This window comes from Alosa alosa, chromosome 17 (assembly GCF_017589495.1).
Source record: "Alosa alosa isolate M-15738 ecotype Scorff River chromosome 17, AALO_Geno_1.1, whole genome shotgun sequence".
NCBI classification, from domain to species: domain Eukaryota; kingdom Metazoa; phylum Chordata; class Actinopteri; order Clupeiformes; family Clupeidae; genus Alosa; species Alosa alosa.
The window spans coordinates 30288572-30303305 of NC_063205.1; the positions used below are offsets into that span (position 1 = coordinate 30288572).

A 14734-nucleotide genomic window follows, 5' to 3' on the forward strand; every position below is an offset into this window, starting at 1 on the left:
ATGAGATAAGTATTTTGTTTTTAAGTATAAAGCTTATATGAGATAAGTAGTTTGTTTTTAAGTATTAAGCTTATATGAGATAAGTATTTCATTTTTAAGTATTAAGCTTATATGAGATAAGTATTTAGAAACATGTACGGCTGGTACACATACACTGCCTCTGTTTGGTTTATTGGTCAAGCATGTCCTGAAAAATTAAAGTGGCACACACACACACGCAAATAAACACACACACACACACACACACATTGGTTTCTGTGTGCAGGAGAGTGTAAGACATACGGCAGTGGCATGGAACCAAACACCAGACATTATGAGGAACTAATGTAGAGATGAGGAACCAAATACCAGACATGGTGAGGAACTCTTGTAGAGTACTGGAACCAAATACTAGACATGGTGAGGGACTAATATAGTTCTTGCATCAGCGGAAATCGAACCAAGGTTGATTGAAGCTGCAGTTGGCAAGATTTTTTTGATCATATTCACTGAAACCGACACTATGCTCTGACAGAACAATATAAATCACCCGGTTTTAGGGAAAAAACCCACACTTCTACCTCCACCTACAGTAGAGCCTGTTATTTGTTTTGCAAAAATCCACAGCTCCCGGTTCTTCTGGTCCAATCAGAGCAGGGCTTTGTGAGATCTGACTGTCAATCACAGTCTGGTGCAGTCTGGTGCGCACTGACGAGCACAAACTCGATGAGAGGGATCTCAGTGATAGTGGGGGAGGGGCATGAGAGTTGTAAACATTCAAAATTCCCCTCAATCTGTCAGACTTGCCAACTGCAGCATTAATGGTCAGTCGGTGACTTTACCACTGCTCCACCATATAGATAGAAAGATAGATAGATACTTTATTGATCCCCAGGGGAAATTCAAGGTCTCAGTAGCATACAGACAACACACACACATTCACTACAGCAGAAAAAGTAATTAAAAGTATATCATATAAAAACACAACTAAGCAATAAGGACAGAAGAAGATAAAGCATATACTAAATATACTAAAATACAAATTATACAAACACTTAATCTAAATCACCCCTGTGTGCACCGGGGTATGAATAGCATACATTAATATTTGTACCAGACGGGGTACTAATAGGACACATTGCTGTGTGCACCGGGGTACGAATAGCATACATTGATATTTGTACCAGACAGGGTACTAATAGGACACATTGCTGTGTGTGCGGGTATTTAATAGAATTTACTTCTTATTGCACCAGGGTACGAATAGCATACACTGCTAATTGTACCAGGGGTGCAAATAGCCTTACCCTTATTATTTTCACTGTTCAAATAATTGCCATAATAATCTATGATATGACCTAATATGCTGAGGAAATAAATTCAAATGTGCTTAGGGACTAAGTTTTTTTTTTTCACATACAAGGCATTTCAGGCCACAGATATAATCTAGGGGACACAATGGGACTAGCAAATAGTTTTTTTTTTTTTTCACAATCAACAGGCATTTCTGAGAGTGGTAACTAAAATGTTTTTTTTTTCACATACAAGGCATTTCAGGCCACAGATATAATCTAGGGGACACAATGAAAATTAATTAACACTCCCCAATTAACATCCCCTCCTCAATGTCAACACTTTTTCTTTGCATTGATGTGCTAATTAGAGTTGATGAACTCCGGTGATATGCAAGTTCCTTGCTGCAGACATTGCAGAGGACTTTATTTTCAACACTTTATTTTTTGATCAACACCATCAGGCCATTTTTTAAAAGTAAATGTTCCAATCAATGATCCAGGCAGCACGTTTTCTTCTCTCTCCTTCATTTTACAGTCTAATTTTTACTGACTAGAACGGCTCGGGGTCAAAGGTCATACGGAATCGATTAATCTGCACAATTTTTTTAATCAGTTATTTTTCTCAAATTAATTAATCGAAATTAATCAGTTATTTTGACAGCCCTAATAATAATAGTAATACTTAGCTTCCAGATGTAATATTGGCGACTTATTCTAGCCACCTTATAAGACAGGCTATATGTTCACAACACTAGATTTATAATGGTCAATGAACAGACGGCATGTAAAACATTGAATGTTTTATTAAGTATTCGCTGGAATTGCAGACGAGAATGACGCACAATTTATTCAGGCAACACTTGTTTCAATCCGACAGAATCCGGGAGTCCTTCTGCCTTTGGATGATGGGTCTTTCAGTGCAGCTCCTGCGAACGAGAGAAGACATGACACTAAATCTACGTGTTTTTTTCAAATGCACATCTTTGGGTTACCTGTTTTCCTTGGATCAAAATCACACTGGATTACTGGACGAGAGATTGGCAGGTATGTCAATTGTCCAATGCTTTTGAAAACATGTCCCGCACCAAAAGGCTACATCGTTATGCAGGCATGCTGTTTTAACCACGTGTGTGTGAAACACGGTGCATTTTCCAAGGCATGGTTTTGGCCTAGTATTTGATTCATTGTTTACAATGTAACGTTACGTGTGCAGTAGCAGTACCTGAGCTGATATGACCGCCGTCATGCTATCCGGCAAAAGATTCTTTGGACGCCGCCATTGGCCGAATCCCGGCGCCCATTGACTTACATTGAACACATGTAAACAAAACGTCAATTATGTGCTCAAACTAACGCCGCTGACTTATGACAAAAACCATTCCACTTTGATACGAAACTACATTTTTGTACAACATTTATCCAGCAAAAAAATTACAGAATTTGATTAAGTAATGTGGAGAAATATCGATATTAAGAAAATTGCCGCTGCGTGACGCCGAGTTAATGGCATTTCCCCTTGTCCATGAGTCACGTATAACCAGGTCACGTCGGTGGCCGTTATCCCTCACATGTCAGAGTAATGACATTCAAAAACGTACCTTTATATTACATTACAATTTATAAAGGAACGAAATGTCAAAAGAATTAAGCAATATGTTTGCTGGATGACACGAATATTAGTAAGGAAAAACAAGATTTTTACCGTAATGTCCAGTGAAATTACATATGTTGTGACGCTATTGCGCGGCACGGCCAGCAGATGACATCATTGCACTACAGCAACCAGGAACCAACAATAAACCTAGACACTCGAGATTTTAGGGCCGTTGTCAGCCACAACGCATCATCTGAAAATCTGAATTGTGAAGTAGACCTACTCCATAGTAACGTGTGCCTGTTCATTCATTCCATGTCAATAGAACAAACCAAATTAGAATAGGCTAGTAATGCAATACTACATACAATACATATGTATGCATGGATATACTGTATGTGTGTGTGTGTATGTATGTATATATAAGACGCACACACAAACACACACACACACTTTTGATATATATATATATATATATATATATATATATATATATATATATACAGAGAGAGAGAGTTATAATACAGAACAGGTTAACAATCGGGTCTGAACTGAAGTTATGCTGCATGTAAAACACACGCGCTACATTTATATGTGTATGTATGTAATGTGTGTGTGTATATATATATATATATATATATATATATATATATATATATATATATATATACAGAGATATATGTAAACACACTTGTCGCTACATTTATATGTGTATGTATGTAATGTGTGTGTGTGTGTGTATATATATATATATGTATATATATATATATATATATATATATATATATATATATATATATATTTATATATATATATTTATGTATATATATATATATATATATATATATATATATGTATATATATATATATATATATATATATACATATATAGAGAGAGAGAGAGAGAGCAATACAGAACAGGTTGTCGGTCTGAACTGAAAGTTAGTATATATATATATATATAGGTAACACTTTATTTTAATGTGTCACAGTGTACCTACCTACCTACCTAATTAGGTACGGTGGTATAACCTGTGTAACAACATATACTATCAGGTACTATCATTGTACTTGCATTGTGTATTTGTGGGTACCTACATATAAGCTTAGTTGTTACATTGTAATACTGAGTGCTTTTACAAAACTTTGCCAATTGGCCTACATTTTCATCAGAGGCAAAGAGCTGACCTGAGACCTGCTGGATGGGGTAAATCTGGTCATGATAGATTTGATATACAAGCCATTCTTAGCTCCAGTCAAGGCCGCTAGAAGTGATGGTTCATAAATGAACCCTCCAAATTTGCTGATGCACAGAACAGGTGTGCTGAGCTTTGTTTTTGGCTCTTCAAAGTGTTGTAAGTAAGGTGGTGTAAGTAGCCTACAGTATAGGCAGGTGGTGAGACAGGTCAAGAAATATGGTGCAGTACTATACAGTTGATTTTCTGAAGGTGGTTTAGAGTAGTATAAATGAAATATAAATATGTGCACTGTATTACCTTATAAGAGCAGAATAAATATGGCTATGAAAAACAATGTCAGTTGATATTATTTTAAATGTTGGTGACACTACATTAATAAGGAGAATAGCAATAATAAACAATAATGTGAATGCAATATCAATGGGCAATAAATGGAAATCAACAAATACTATAACATACAAACAATGACTCAGAACAGCCTAAGTGCATGGTGAACAAATATGTCTTTACACCCCTGTAGACAGGTGTATGCAAAAACACAGAAAGCAGACAAGGATTTTGTTTTTATAACACATGTAATAAGCAATGAACATTTGAAGATGTATTGTTTTGTTCTTCTAACATCAATAGTAGTTGTGCAGAGGTTGTAACATAATGATAAATACATGCTGCCTGTCACATTATGAATATATACCCTGTCTTGTCTTGCACATCAGAAGCAGCAGCACTATGCTATTACATCGTTCACCGTAGGGACTAATATGAGGGAGACTGAGCTGCCAATCTCTCTCTTAACAGGTCCTGCACCATATCTACAAATATCTGTTCTGCTCTGCACAAACATAAGCAGGGTCTGATTTAGCGTGACAGAGTGCTGATTGACAATAACATGGTTCCCTGCAGTGTTTGGTTGACTCCCATTGATGTTTGTGGGTTCTGTTTGACTGTACATTTTATGTGTGGCATCTCATTCCTCAGTTGTCTAACATGTTTTCTGACGGGCCACTGATTGCATTAGCAGCTGAAAGACCAACTTGTAACAAGGTCCCAATTGTGGATACACCCATTAACAGTCCTTGCGACCAATGACATCCGGATCAACTACAAACTTTTGATTGATTTTCAAGAATGAACAGTTAGTTCAGTGTAATATGTCCAGCTCTCTCCCCCATCTTAATAAGTCAACATTATATGATATGACCCTATTTTTACATTATAGCCTACATATGTTATAGCCTAACCCTTATCTATAGGTGACTGATGAGATTCATGTTAGCATATATTTATTGGCAACACAATTAATATTGGAGCTATTTCACTGTCGCAGACACAGACGCATTTTTGGTAGCCTAGGCTACGTGAAGTCATAGGCCAACATGAGACTTAAGCCCTCGAGTAAGGTCGTCATGACTTAGTTTAGCCTATGTTCTTACTGTTGTGATTATCTGTAGGACATATTGTCTGTGCAACACAATTGTAGGCTAGGCCTATATTTGATTTTCAGTAAGCTTATATATGAATGATAAGGCTTGCGCAGCATGGCTAACAACGCCCATAAAACAAGTGTAACCGTCGGCTCCTCGAGGCTTATTACTTAAACGAAGTTACAGCAGCTATTAGGCCCGAGGTGCAGTGAAATGGCGTCATCTGGTGGTCATACAATTCACCCGCTATTAGACCCGAAGTGCAGGAGAAGTGGATATTCAACCACGCCATCCTTCAGGTCGCAGCGACACGTAGGTGTACTTTATGTGCTGTGTCATGCTGCTATCTAGTGGTTGTGGAATATTTAACACCCATTATAGTTCAGGGAATAGATGTGCCCTCGAATAAATGTTGTACTTTTGTTACAAATTATTTGGGTAATCCATCTGATAAATTGTGTTTTTTTTTTTTATATACATTGCCTTTATAAATTAAAAGTGTATCATTAAGGTACCTTTTTCAATGTCATTACTCTGACATTCGACATTAGTCGACCATAAATTTGGGCAATGGGCACATTGTTAGGGGTTGTCACTTTGCATAAGATTTCTCTACATTACTTGATCCAAATTCTGTGATTTTTGTTGTATAAATGTTGTACAATTATGTAGTTTCGTATCAAAGTGGAATGGTGGTTTTCATAAGTCAGCGGCGTTAGTTTGAGCACATAATTGACGTTTTTGTTTACATGTGTTAAATGTAAGTCAATGGGAGCCGGAAATCCATAAATAGCGGCGTCCAAAGAATCTTTTGCCGGATAGCATGACGGCGGTCTGATATGGTCTCTAGAATCTAGCGACACGTCTAGCTGGCCTCCACTCCATGTGTTGGTCTGAAAGACACAAAAAAGCCAGTTGTCAAACAATTCGTGATATGCATAGCTATACACAGGTAGTATAACTGTAACTTTTTCAGAAAATGTAATTTAACAGCGAATGGCAATAGCCCATAGTATATTTTGAGCCTGTAAAACCTGCATGATCTGAAACATACTGTATGATCTGAAACTGACTACATGCTATGGCTAGTAAATGCATAATGCTTTAAGACATAGTCGCACAAATTTTTCTTTACCAAAGCAGGCCTCTGTTGTGTGGTCACAAGTGGGATTAGACATGGGCCATGGGTGACAGCTGACCAAAGTGCTAATTTTCATGTCCTTTCCAATAGCATCCTTGGGAGGACAACGAAAATCAAATGTGAGTATTGAATCACAAGTGCACACTGAAAAGACAAACGTTTTTGTATTTGGATAAAAGGACACAATTTTTATAGACTGATATTGATTCATTTTCCTTTGCAAGATTTGTTTAAAAGCAATAATAGTGCGTACACAACTTACATTAGAGGTTGAACGTGCACATCGCAGGGATCCATACTATTTTTCCTTCATCATTACGTCTATCATATTTATATTTCATCCATTAGTGTTCATCTCTACAAATGTCTAATTGCCCCAGAATTTCAAAAAGATTTCAGGTGTATCTTTCAGGAAAGCCCTTCATTTTATTGTCAAATGTATGCTTGGAGTTTTTCTTGTGTGTTTACCAACACACATTTTCACCATGTGAATGTGACTGCCCAATGTGTATGATTGTTAGTGGCTCAGTGGGATAATGCCTTGTACTGGTGTTTCTTGGTTGAGTGTTCGAATCCCCGTTAGAGCTTTAGGATTTGTCATTTAAGATTCACACCATTGAACAGCACCTGAATGACATCAGTCAATCAACATTCACACTCATCAGTTACCAAGAATCAGCATGCCGGGACTCTCTCGAATGCTGTTGGGTTGTAGAGGTTAGCACACTATAACATTGCAGCTACTTCAATATGGACTTGTAGTGCAAGGCAAGTATAACTGTATAATTATAGGCTGTTTATCTTATTGACTCCAACACGGAACCCACCCACCCCTTCACCTACCACCACAAATACAATTCAATTCTCTGGGAAACACTGTCTTCCATTATCAAACCCTTCATCTTATCCACACCAAATAAATAGTCCTGTAGAATCAAGTATTGTTAGAATATTATTGGGTTGTAGAGATTAGCACACTAGAATAGAGTACTGTTAGAATACTGTTGGGTTGTGGTGGTTAGCATACTACAATAGAGTATTGTTAGAATACTGTTGGTGAAAGACTCTAAGTTTATATATTTATATATATATATATATATATATATATATATATATATATATTATATTTATTATTATTATTATTATTATTATTATTATTATTATTATATTGTTTCTCATTTTCGAATGTACACTTAAATCTGAACAAAGTCCTTGAGGTGAAAGTGCTGTGGAGAAATTGCAGGATTGTTTGCTGCCACCTAACCACGCCCAGTTTACCTGCTGGAAAACCCTGTAGTCCGGAGCAGGGGCTCAGACCAGATAAATTGTTTGCTCGCCCTCAGTTCACTCTCTTTTGTTCATCTCAACCCAGCACCCAGTGTGTCCTGCTTTGTGTGCGTCTTTGAGTTAACGTAAGTTTAATGACTCTCACTATGACTTTTGTGATGTTTTATCGGTTTGTAGAGTAGCTCTGCCATCATGTGTAAAGTTAAGGTCTTTGTTTGTTGGTTTGGTGTGTTGGAGTCCCATGTGAGAGATGATTAGATGATGTTGGTTGACTTGGGATGCTGGGTATTGTTTAGTTGTACCTTATATAGCCATATGATTTCAGTTTATTATTTGTGAGTTGGGATCTGTACCGATTTACCCCATTTCACTGATTACTCCATTTTCTGTTTGTTTCCTCTTTGATGCAGCACACATACAAGTAAAGAACAAAATAATAGATGAATTGAAACTCAAATAAAGTTTCTTGTGTTGCAATCAAACCCGCCATCTCTCGTGTCATCCTCCATACCATTGAGCCTTCTGACCGAGGCTCTGGCCTGCTTTCGCCACACACTCACTCTACCTCAACCCACATCGCCCCCTACAGTTCCTTCAGTTTGGTTGTGGAGGTTAGCATGCTAGAATAGAATACTGTTATAATACTGTTGGGTTGTGGAGGTTAGCACACTATAACGTTAGCAGCACAGGGTAATCCTAATTTTATGGATCAAATTTATTCCAATCCAACTCAAAAGTTTTAACAACACAAAGGTTTTATCCTGATCAAAACCAAGAATGGGGATTATGTGATCTAATCCAATTTCAGGATCCTTGTTTCTCTTTGAACAACTTTGAACAACAATTTTCAAGATTTGAAACCGATAGCCTAAATCCGGTAACTGGAATCCGATAACCGAAATCCAATCATTTTTTTTTTTTGAAAACAATTGGGCCCAAACAATCAAAGCATATGTAAACTAAAAAGCTATGCTACCTCTGGTAACCGCTCATTGAAGAGGGAACTATGATAAAAAGATTGTTTTCCTAAAAGCATGGAGTTGACGAAAGAATAAGCAAGCAATGTCACATTAATGTTAAATACATCTGAACGCTAGGTGGCAACGTTGTATTACATGTTACTAAATACTTCATAAGTAAGGAAGGTGGAAATATGTAATTTATCATGGGAAATTATTGGAAAAGTTATTTATTGTTTATTCTAATTGCAAACCACACACATCCATTCGTAATCACTCGTACACTTTTGATACCATTGGTATCAAAGACTGTCATTTCGTTTATTTGTTGTTGCCTAGCAACTCTGGGAACAACAGAGCAAAGATTCTAGAACAGAGCTTCAGAGAGACACATTTTACGGAAGCGTATTGCATTCATGACCAATAAAAAAATGCACCCTGTTTGTCTGAATGAATGACTTAGCACATCCTGTTTTTCTGAAATAACCAGTTAACTATCTCATCAATACAGAAAAACAGCCCTGTTTCTCTGAATTAACGAGTTATTCTGATTTTCTGAATTAACCCTTACAAGCCCGACCGTTCTAATTTCGTTAAAATTTTAACGATGACCAATCATCTAATATCTCAGCTGTCCAATGACTGATTTTATTTCTGAAATCTTCCCCGTAATGCTGACAACATAAGCTTCAATTGGTATGATTGGTTAAGGGGTTTATGGCGCGAAATGTTTTGGATACTTGAAGATGAGTCGTGAAAAAAACTTTTCACTTCAGTCGTACATTTTAACATGGACCGCCAGATGCCACCTGCACTTCGTTGGAGTTTACCTCGACTGGAAACCACACAGCTGGATAAACTGAGGTAATATCTATTTTACATCGTTTCTAGTTATGGTTAATCTTAATTTGTAGTCATAAAATCATGTTATTTGACAGTAATATGCTTTCTCATCAGCGTCAACATTATGGCATAGCGGGGCTAAGTGCATCGTCATGTAACTTTAGCTAGCTGCATTACTCTGAACTGCTTGCAGTATTCTCGTTTGCTTTTTATATCAGTTATTTTCATTTTGACAATTTCATTTTAAAAACCTGTTATTATATAACCTGTAAGTAAGTTTGTTTTCTAGTACCAATTTACTTGTTAGGTAAGCATTATATTGGCAAGTCAGTATAGCATACCAAAGCTGAATAAATCAATGGGCACCGCGTTTCTAAGTTGCGTTCTCTTACATGAAATAAGTTGGGCGATATTTTTACTCCTCTCAATATGTAGTTGTAGAAAACAAGATGTGAAATCCACGGATTCTGTCAGAAATGTAGTGCTAATTAACGAATTGCCTCTCATCGGGTTGTTACCTCGCTAGGCAGTTTGTAGTGAACTGTTTTACCTTGCTTCTAAATGACAAACATCAGGCGTGCTTGTCTCAACATTTTCTAAGATGGCATGACTTGATATTCTACTCTTCTCAATATGTAGTTTTATAGAAAACATGATGTGAAATCACATATTATGTCAGAAATGTCATTATTGCATTTAAGCAGTTAGTTACTAGGTGAAATGTAATCTGTCTTTATCTTAATGCCAGCCAGGCAATCAGATTTAGGGTAGCGACACCCATGTGTAATAAAATGACTTTTCATACTTCTAAATATTTTTGAGTTACTCAAAATGCTTCAATAGTTTAGGCTACCTCTTCTTGTGTATGTATGTGCACACACGCACACATCTGTAGTTTTGTGATTTTATTTTTTAATTAATAAATGTATTACATTTGTATGATTTTACTGTTGTTTCAGATGGAGGATGACAAGACCTACACAGACCTCCTTGCAGGCCTGAAGAGGTGGCTGACTGCTGATGAGCTTAGCTCACAATGTTGAAGACCATGTGAGGATGGAGGAAGAAGGTATAGATTTAGGTGGCGTCGTGGGGTGGTGTAGACTGCCACTAAAACACTGTGAAATAGACTTGTTATGTTGATTTTTTATGTTGTTGTCCCAGGCATATGTGGTTTTACCAACAGAACGGGTGGGAGGTTTGTGCTTAGTAGGCGTTGTATGCAAACACACAGTGCAGGGGCCTGGGACGAAGAGACCCCCAGAAGAGTTTCACAGTTTTCTAGGATTGATCATTGACATGGGACTTCACTTCCCTCCCTAATATCCATTGCTACTGGGAACCAAGTCTCTGAAGGGATCAGGGAGCGTTGACCAAATGAGAAATACATATTGTGTACACTTTTCTCTATTGACATTGCTGTTTCAGTAGTTTCTTATTATTTCAAGTTTGGCAATGCAGAATCTGGTGTTGAACCTAGGTTTGGTAGCTACAGCCAGAAAGATTTTGGCGAAAATCTATCACAACAGCTGGCAGGCATTTCCGTCAAAATTTCAGCCTCGCCTTCAGCTGCTCCAACTACTACTCTGTCATCTTTTCATCAAGTACATATTCCTGTACAGCAGGAGCCAAAGAAAAATTGTTGGCTTTGTTATAAAAACAATACATAATAACACTAAAGTAGCTTGTATGGCCTGGAGTTTAGCGGTAGGTGAATGCTTTTTTGGTAAACAAAATTGCTGTCAGATTTGGCATTCTACAGAAGGGGATGCGTTTCGTTATGAGTCATAGGTCCTCTGTGTTTAACCTTCAGGTTCCCCACCCCACCTTTCCCTATCCTCCTCTGTGTGTGTGTGTGTGTGTGTGTGTGAGTTTGTGTTTATATGTGTGTATGTGTTTATTCTCAACAGGCTTGTTCTATGTAATCCACTTTCAAATGTTTAGACACATTGATTTTTTGAGTGATGTTGAAGTTGATTGTATTCCTAGCTTTTCATAAATAATACATTTTATAGATGTATATCATTTTCATATTACACTAATTTATATAAGGAAGTTGTATCTGTTGAATCAAATGTATTCTATGTCTCAGAATTGATCTTCAATAAATATACAGTATACTTACTTCCTGTATTACTGGTAAGGTACATGTTTTCTTTTATATATCATTATTGTTGACTGTAGCATTTGCTTATATACAAATAAATGGTTTATTCTTATGGACCAAATAAATCTAAACCATTGTGTCTGACTTCATTATTAGTTTTTATGCATACTTTTATGTTTTTGGTGAGAAAGAGAATGTGAATTCTGTCAACATTCTAAATCCTTTTCCTGCATTTTTTACACTTATCACTTAATTTATCATAACTTTTGAAAGGTTAATGATATTCCAATTCAGTCTTTTTTGTTAAATAGCCCACAACTTGCTGAACATGTCATACACTCTATATTTTTCTCTAGAAATATGATGAAAATTCATTTTATGCGAATGAAATTCAATTTTAGCAATTTCGGTATACATTTGGAGAGGATTTTCAAAGACTGTTCATTACTATATCAACATTACCATATGTATTTTACATCATTTGATAGAACTGACCCTTCTGATTACAATGGTATGTATATCCCATTGATGGTATGTATTATACTCAAGAAATAAGGTTTTTTGTGTAAGGAGGTCATCCAGCACCAAAAATGGAATGTTCGGCACGGGCACGAAAGGGTTAACGATAAAATTATCTCATTAATTCAGAAAAACAGAGCTGTGACTTGCATGAGGTAAGTTTATAGATACCTGGACTAGGTGGTTTAATGTTTGTTTTAGGTGTTTGGTTTGGCTGTCAAACCCTCCGCAGCAAACTGAAAACGTCCGATTTAACTTGGGTTTTATCAAAGAATGTCTGTGTAGATGCATAAATATAGAACACTGCTAGATTCTAAATCGCATTCAGTATTTCGCGTTTTAGCTAGCAGCTAGCTTCTATCATCATCACAGCCTGCATAGGCTACCGATCATTTTGTAATGTTTACGTACCACTTATTTATGGATGTTGGCTGTGATGCCTAGCCTACAATGCAGCCTGCATAGGCTAACGATCACCAATTCATATTTTGTTTAGCTTGTTTAGTCAACAACGATTATGGTCAGGGTCCAGAGACACTTTGGCACTGCGTGGACTAGTGCTAGGCTAGGGGAACTCATTAGCTCATTAGCAATAGATGCAACTCAAGCATGCTAAAGTTAGGGCAATTTTATGGCAAGTGGCGGAGACAATTACTGGAGTAGCTAGGCTGGCATCACTACTACTAGGGGTATTAGTGCTTTTGCTTTATGTATGTTGATTACTGTTACTGATTCAGAGATGTTGAGCTATGGCACGGGGAGCTACAAACTAGCAGGGGGTAACTACAACTCACCAGTATTTGCCATTCAGATGCCAGTTTATTCCAATATCATCGACAAACCCACCGACTGTTATATATGTCAATCATGTTCTGCGTCTTTACATATATACCAAAGAGTGTAGGAGACCGTTCTCTGCAGCGGGGACTGAACTAACTGTACAAACTGTCCCGAGAGCTGAGACTATTGCTCCGCCGGCTACTTGATCTATATCGCTCGCATGAGAGGTACTCCATTGATAAACTGTGTTCTGTCTTTGGCGCATGCGCAAATTAATCCGCGTAGGGGTCTACTACGTTTGTCGATAATGTTGATAGTGTATTTATAGATGTGACCACGCTTCACAATACTGGTGTGAAGTACGTTTATATAAACATAGGATAAATATTTCACATAATCTGTAAGGTGTCTTGTATGGAGGGGTGCAATTGAAATTATGTCAACTTTGTTCAGTGTTATCGTAGCATAAATGGACATGTTGTTGAAAAAATGTTGAAAAAGTGTTGTTTTCCCCACCAGGAGAGAGAACAGAAAACTTGATTTCTGTAGCATTGTTGCCTTAAGGCAACAAACCAATATTTGGTTTTGGGGGGTTTGTATTAAAATAATAATAAATAATTTACCTTTTCTGTGTCTTTGGTATGGCCTTTATGTTCACCAACTTTTTTTAACTCATCCCTTGTAAAGTCCCTACCCGGTGGCAAACATCTACAACCTGGTCCAAAACTGCCAAGACCCATAGAGTCCAATGACTTCCAGGTTCCCCAGTTCCTTTGGTGCAATAAGTCTTAATTTTAAATACCAATACTAAATAAATGTGCATTAGAAAGTCAACAATCCACCAACACCATTATCAAATAGAGAGACTATTCAGGCTGTCACAAACTACAAATACCTTGTGGAATGACCCAGGCGGCTCTCTTGAGGCCCCGCCCGTTTTTACTGCATACCTGTTCTGTAACCGCTCTTTCTTGTGTGCAGGTCTCAGGTGTGCGCAATGACCCTGGCTGATTGGCGATGGTAGAAAAGGCCTGCCGTGCCAACTCTCGGGGCTGCTCCTCTCCTCCGCTGGCTTTAGGCTTTTAAGTATAAGTATATATACTTTTTTGATCCTGTGAGGGAAATTTGGTCTCTGCATTTAACCCAATCGGTGAATTAGTGAAACACAAACAGCACACAATGAACACACAGTGAGGTGAAGCACACACTAATCCCAGCGCAGTGAGCTGCCTGCATCAACGGCGGCGCTCGGGGAGCAGTGAGGGGTTAGGTGCCTTGCTCAAGGGCACTTCAGCCGCGGCCCACTGGTCGGGGCTCGAACCGGCAACCCTCCGATTACAAGTCCAGAGTGCTAACCAGTGGGCCACGGCTGCCCACACAATATTGTTTGGTTATTCCCATGACTGATCTCACACCACACTTTTGGTTACATCGCATATCACTGACATAGGCTACACCACATCCCTTTACCTTTACCTTAGTTTCTGTTAAATCTTATCTAATAAATATTGTTATTCCTTTACCTCGCGTGTGGCCTCCCGGTTGATTCATGCCAGAGCCAAGCATGTTACACTTGGCATATGTTAAACAATAATCTCAAATGGGAC

General features: G+C 37.7%; 2 long non-coding RNA genes across 2 annotated transcripts; one reads left to right on the plus strand and one right to left on the minus strand.

The window, feature by feature from the left end:
* Window positions 1-2090: 2090 nt before the first annotated feature.
* LOC125310652 lies at window positions 2091-3247 on the minus strand. The gene is made up of 3 exons (XR_007196331.1): window positions 2977-3247; window positions 2497-2578; window positions 2091-2200 (listed from the first exon to the last, which is right to left on the minus strand). It is a non-coding gene; the product is annotated as an uncharacterized LOC125310652 (long non-coding RNA).
* LOC125310207 lies at window positions 2213-14247 on the plus strand. Its single transcript, XR_007196264.1, has 3 exons — window positions 2213-2318; window positions 6723-6751; window positions 14109-14247. It is a non-coding gene; the product is annotated as an uncharacterized LOC125310207 (long non-coding RNA).
* Window positions 14248-14734: the final 487 nt, after the last annotated feature.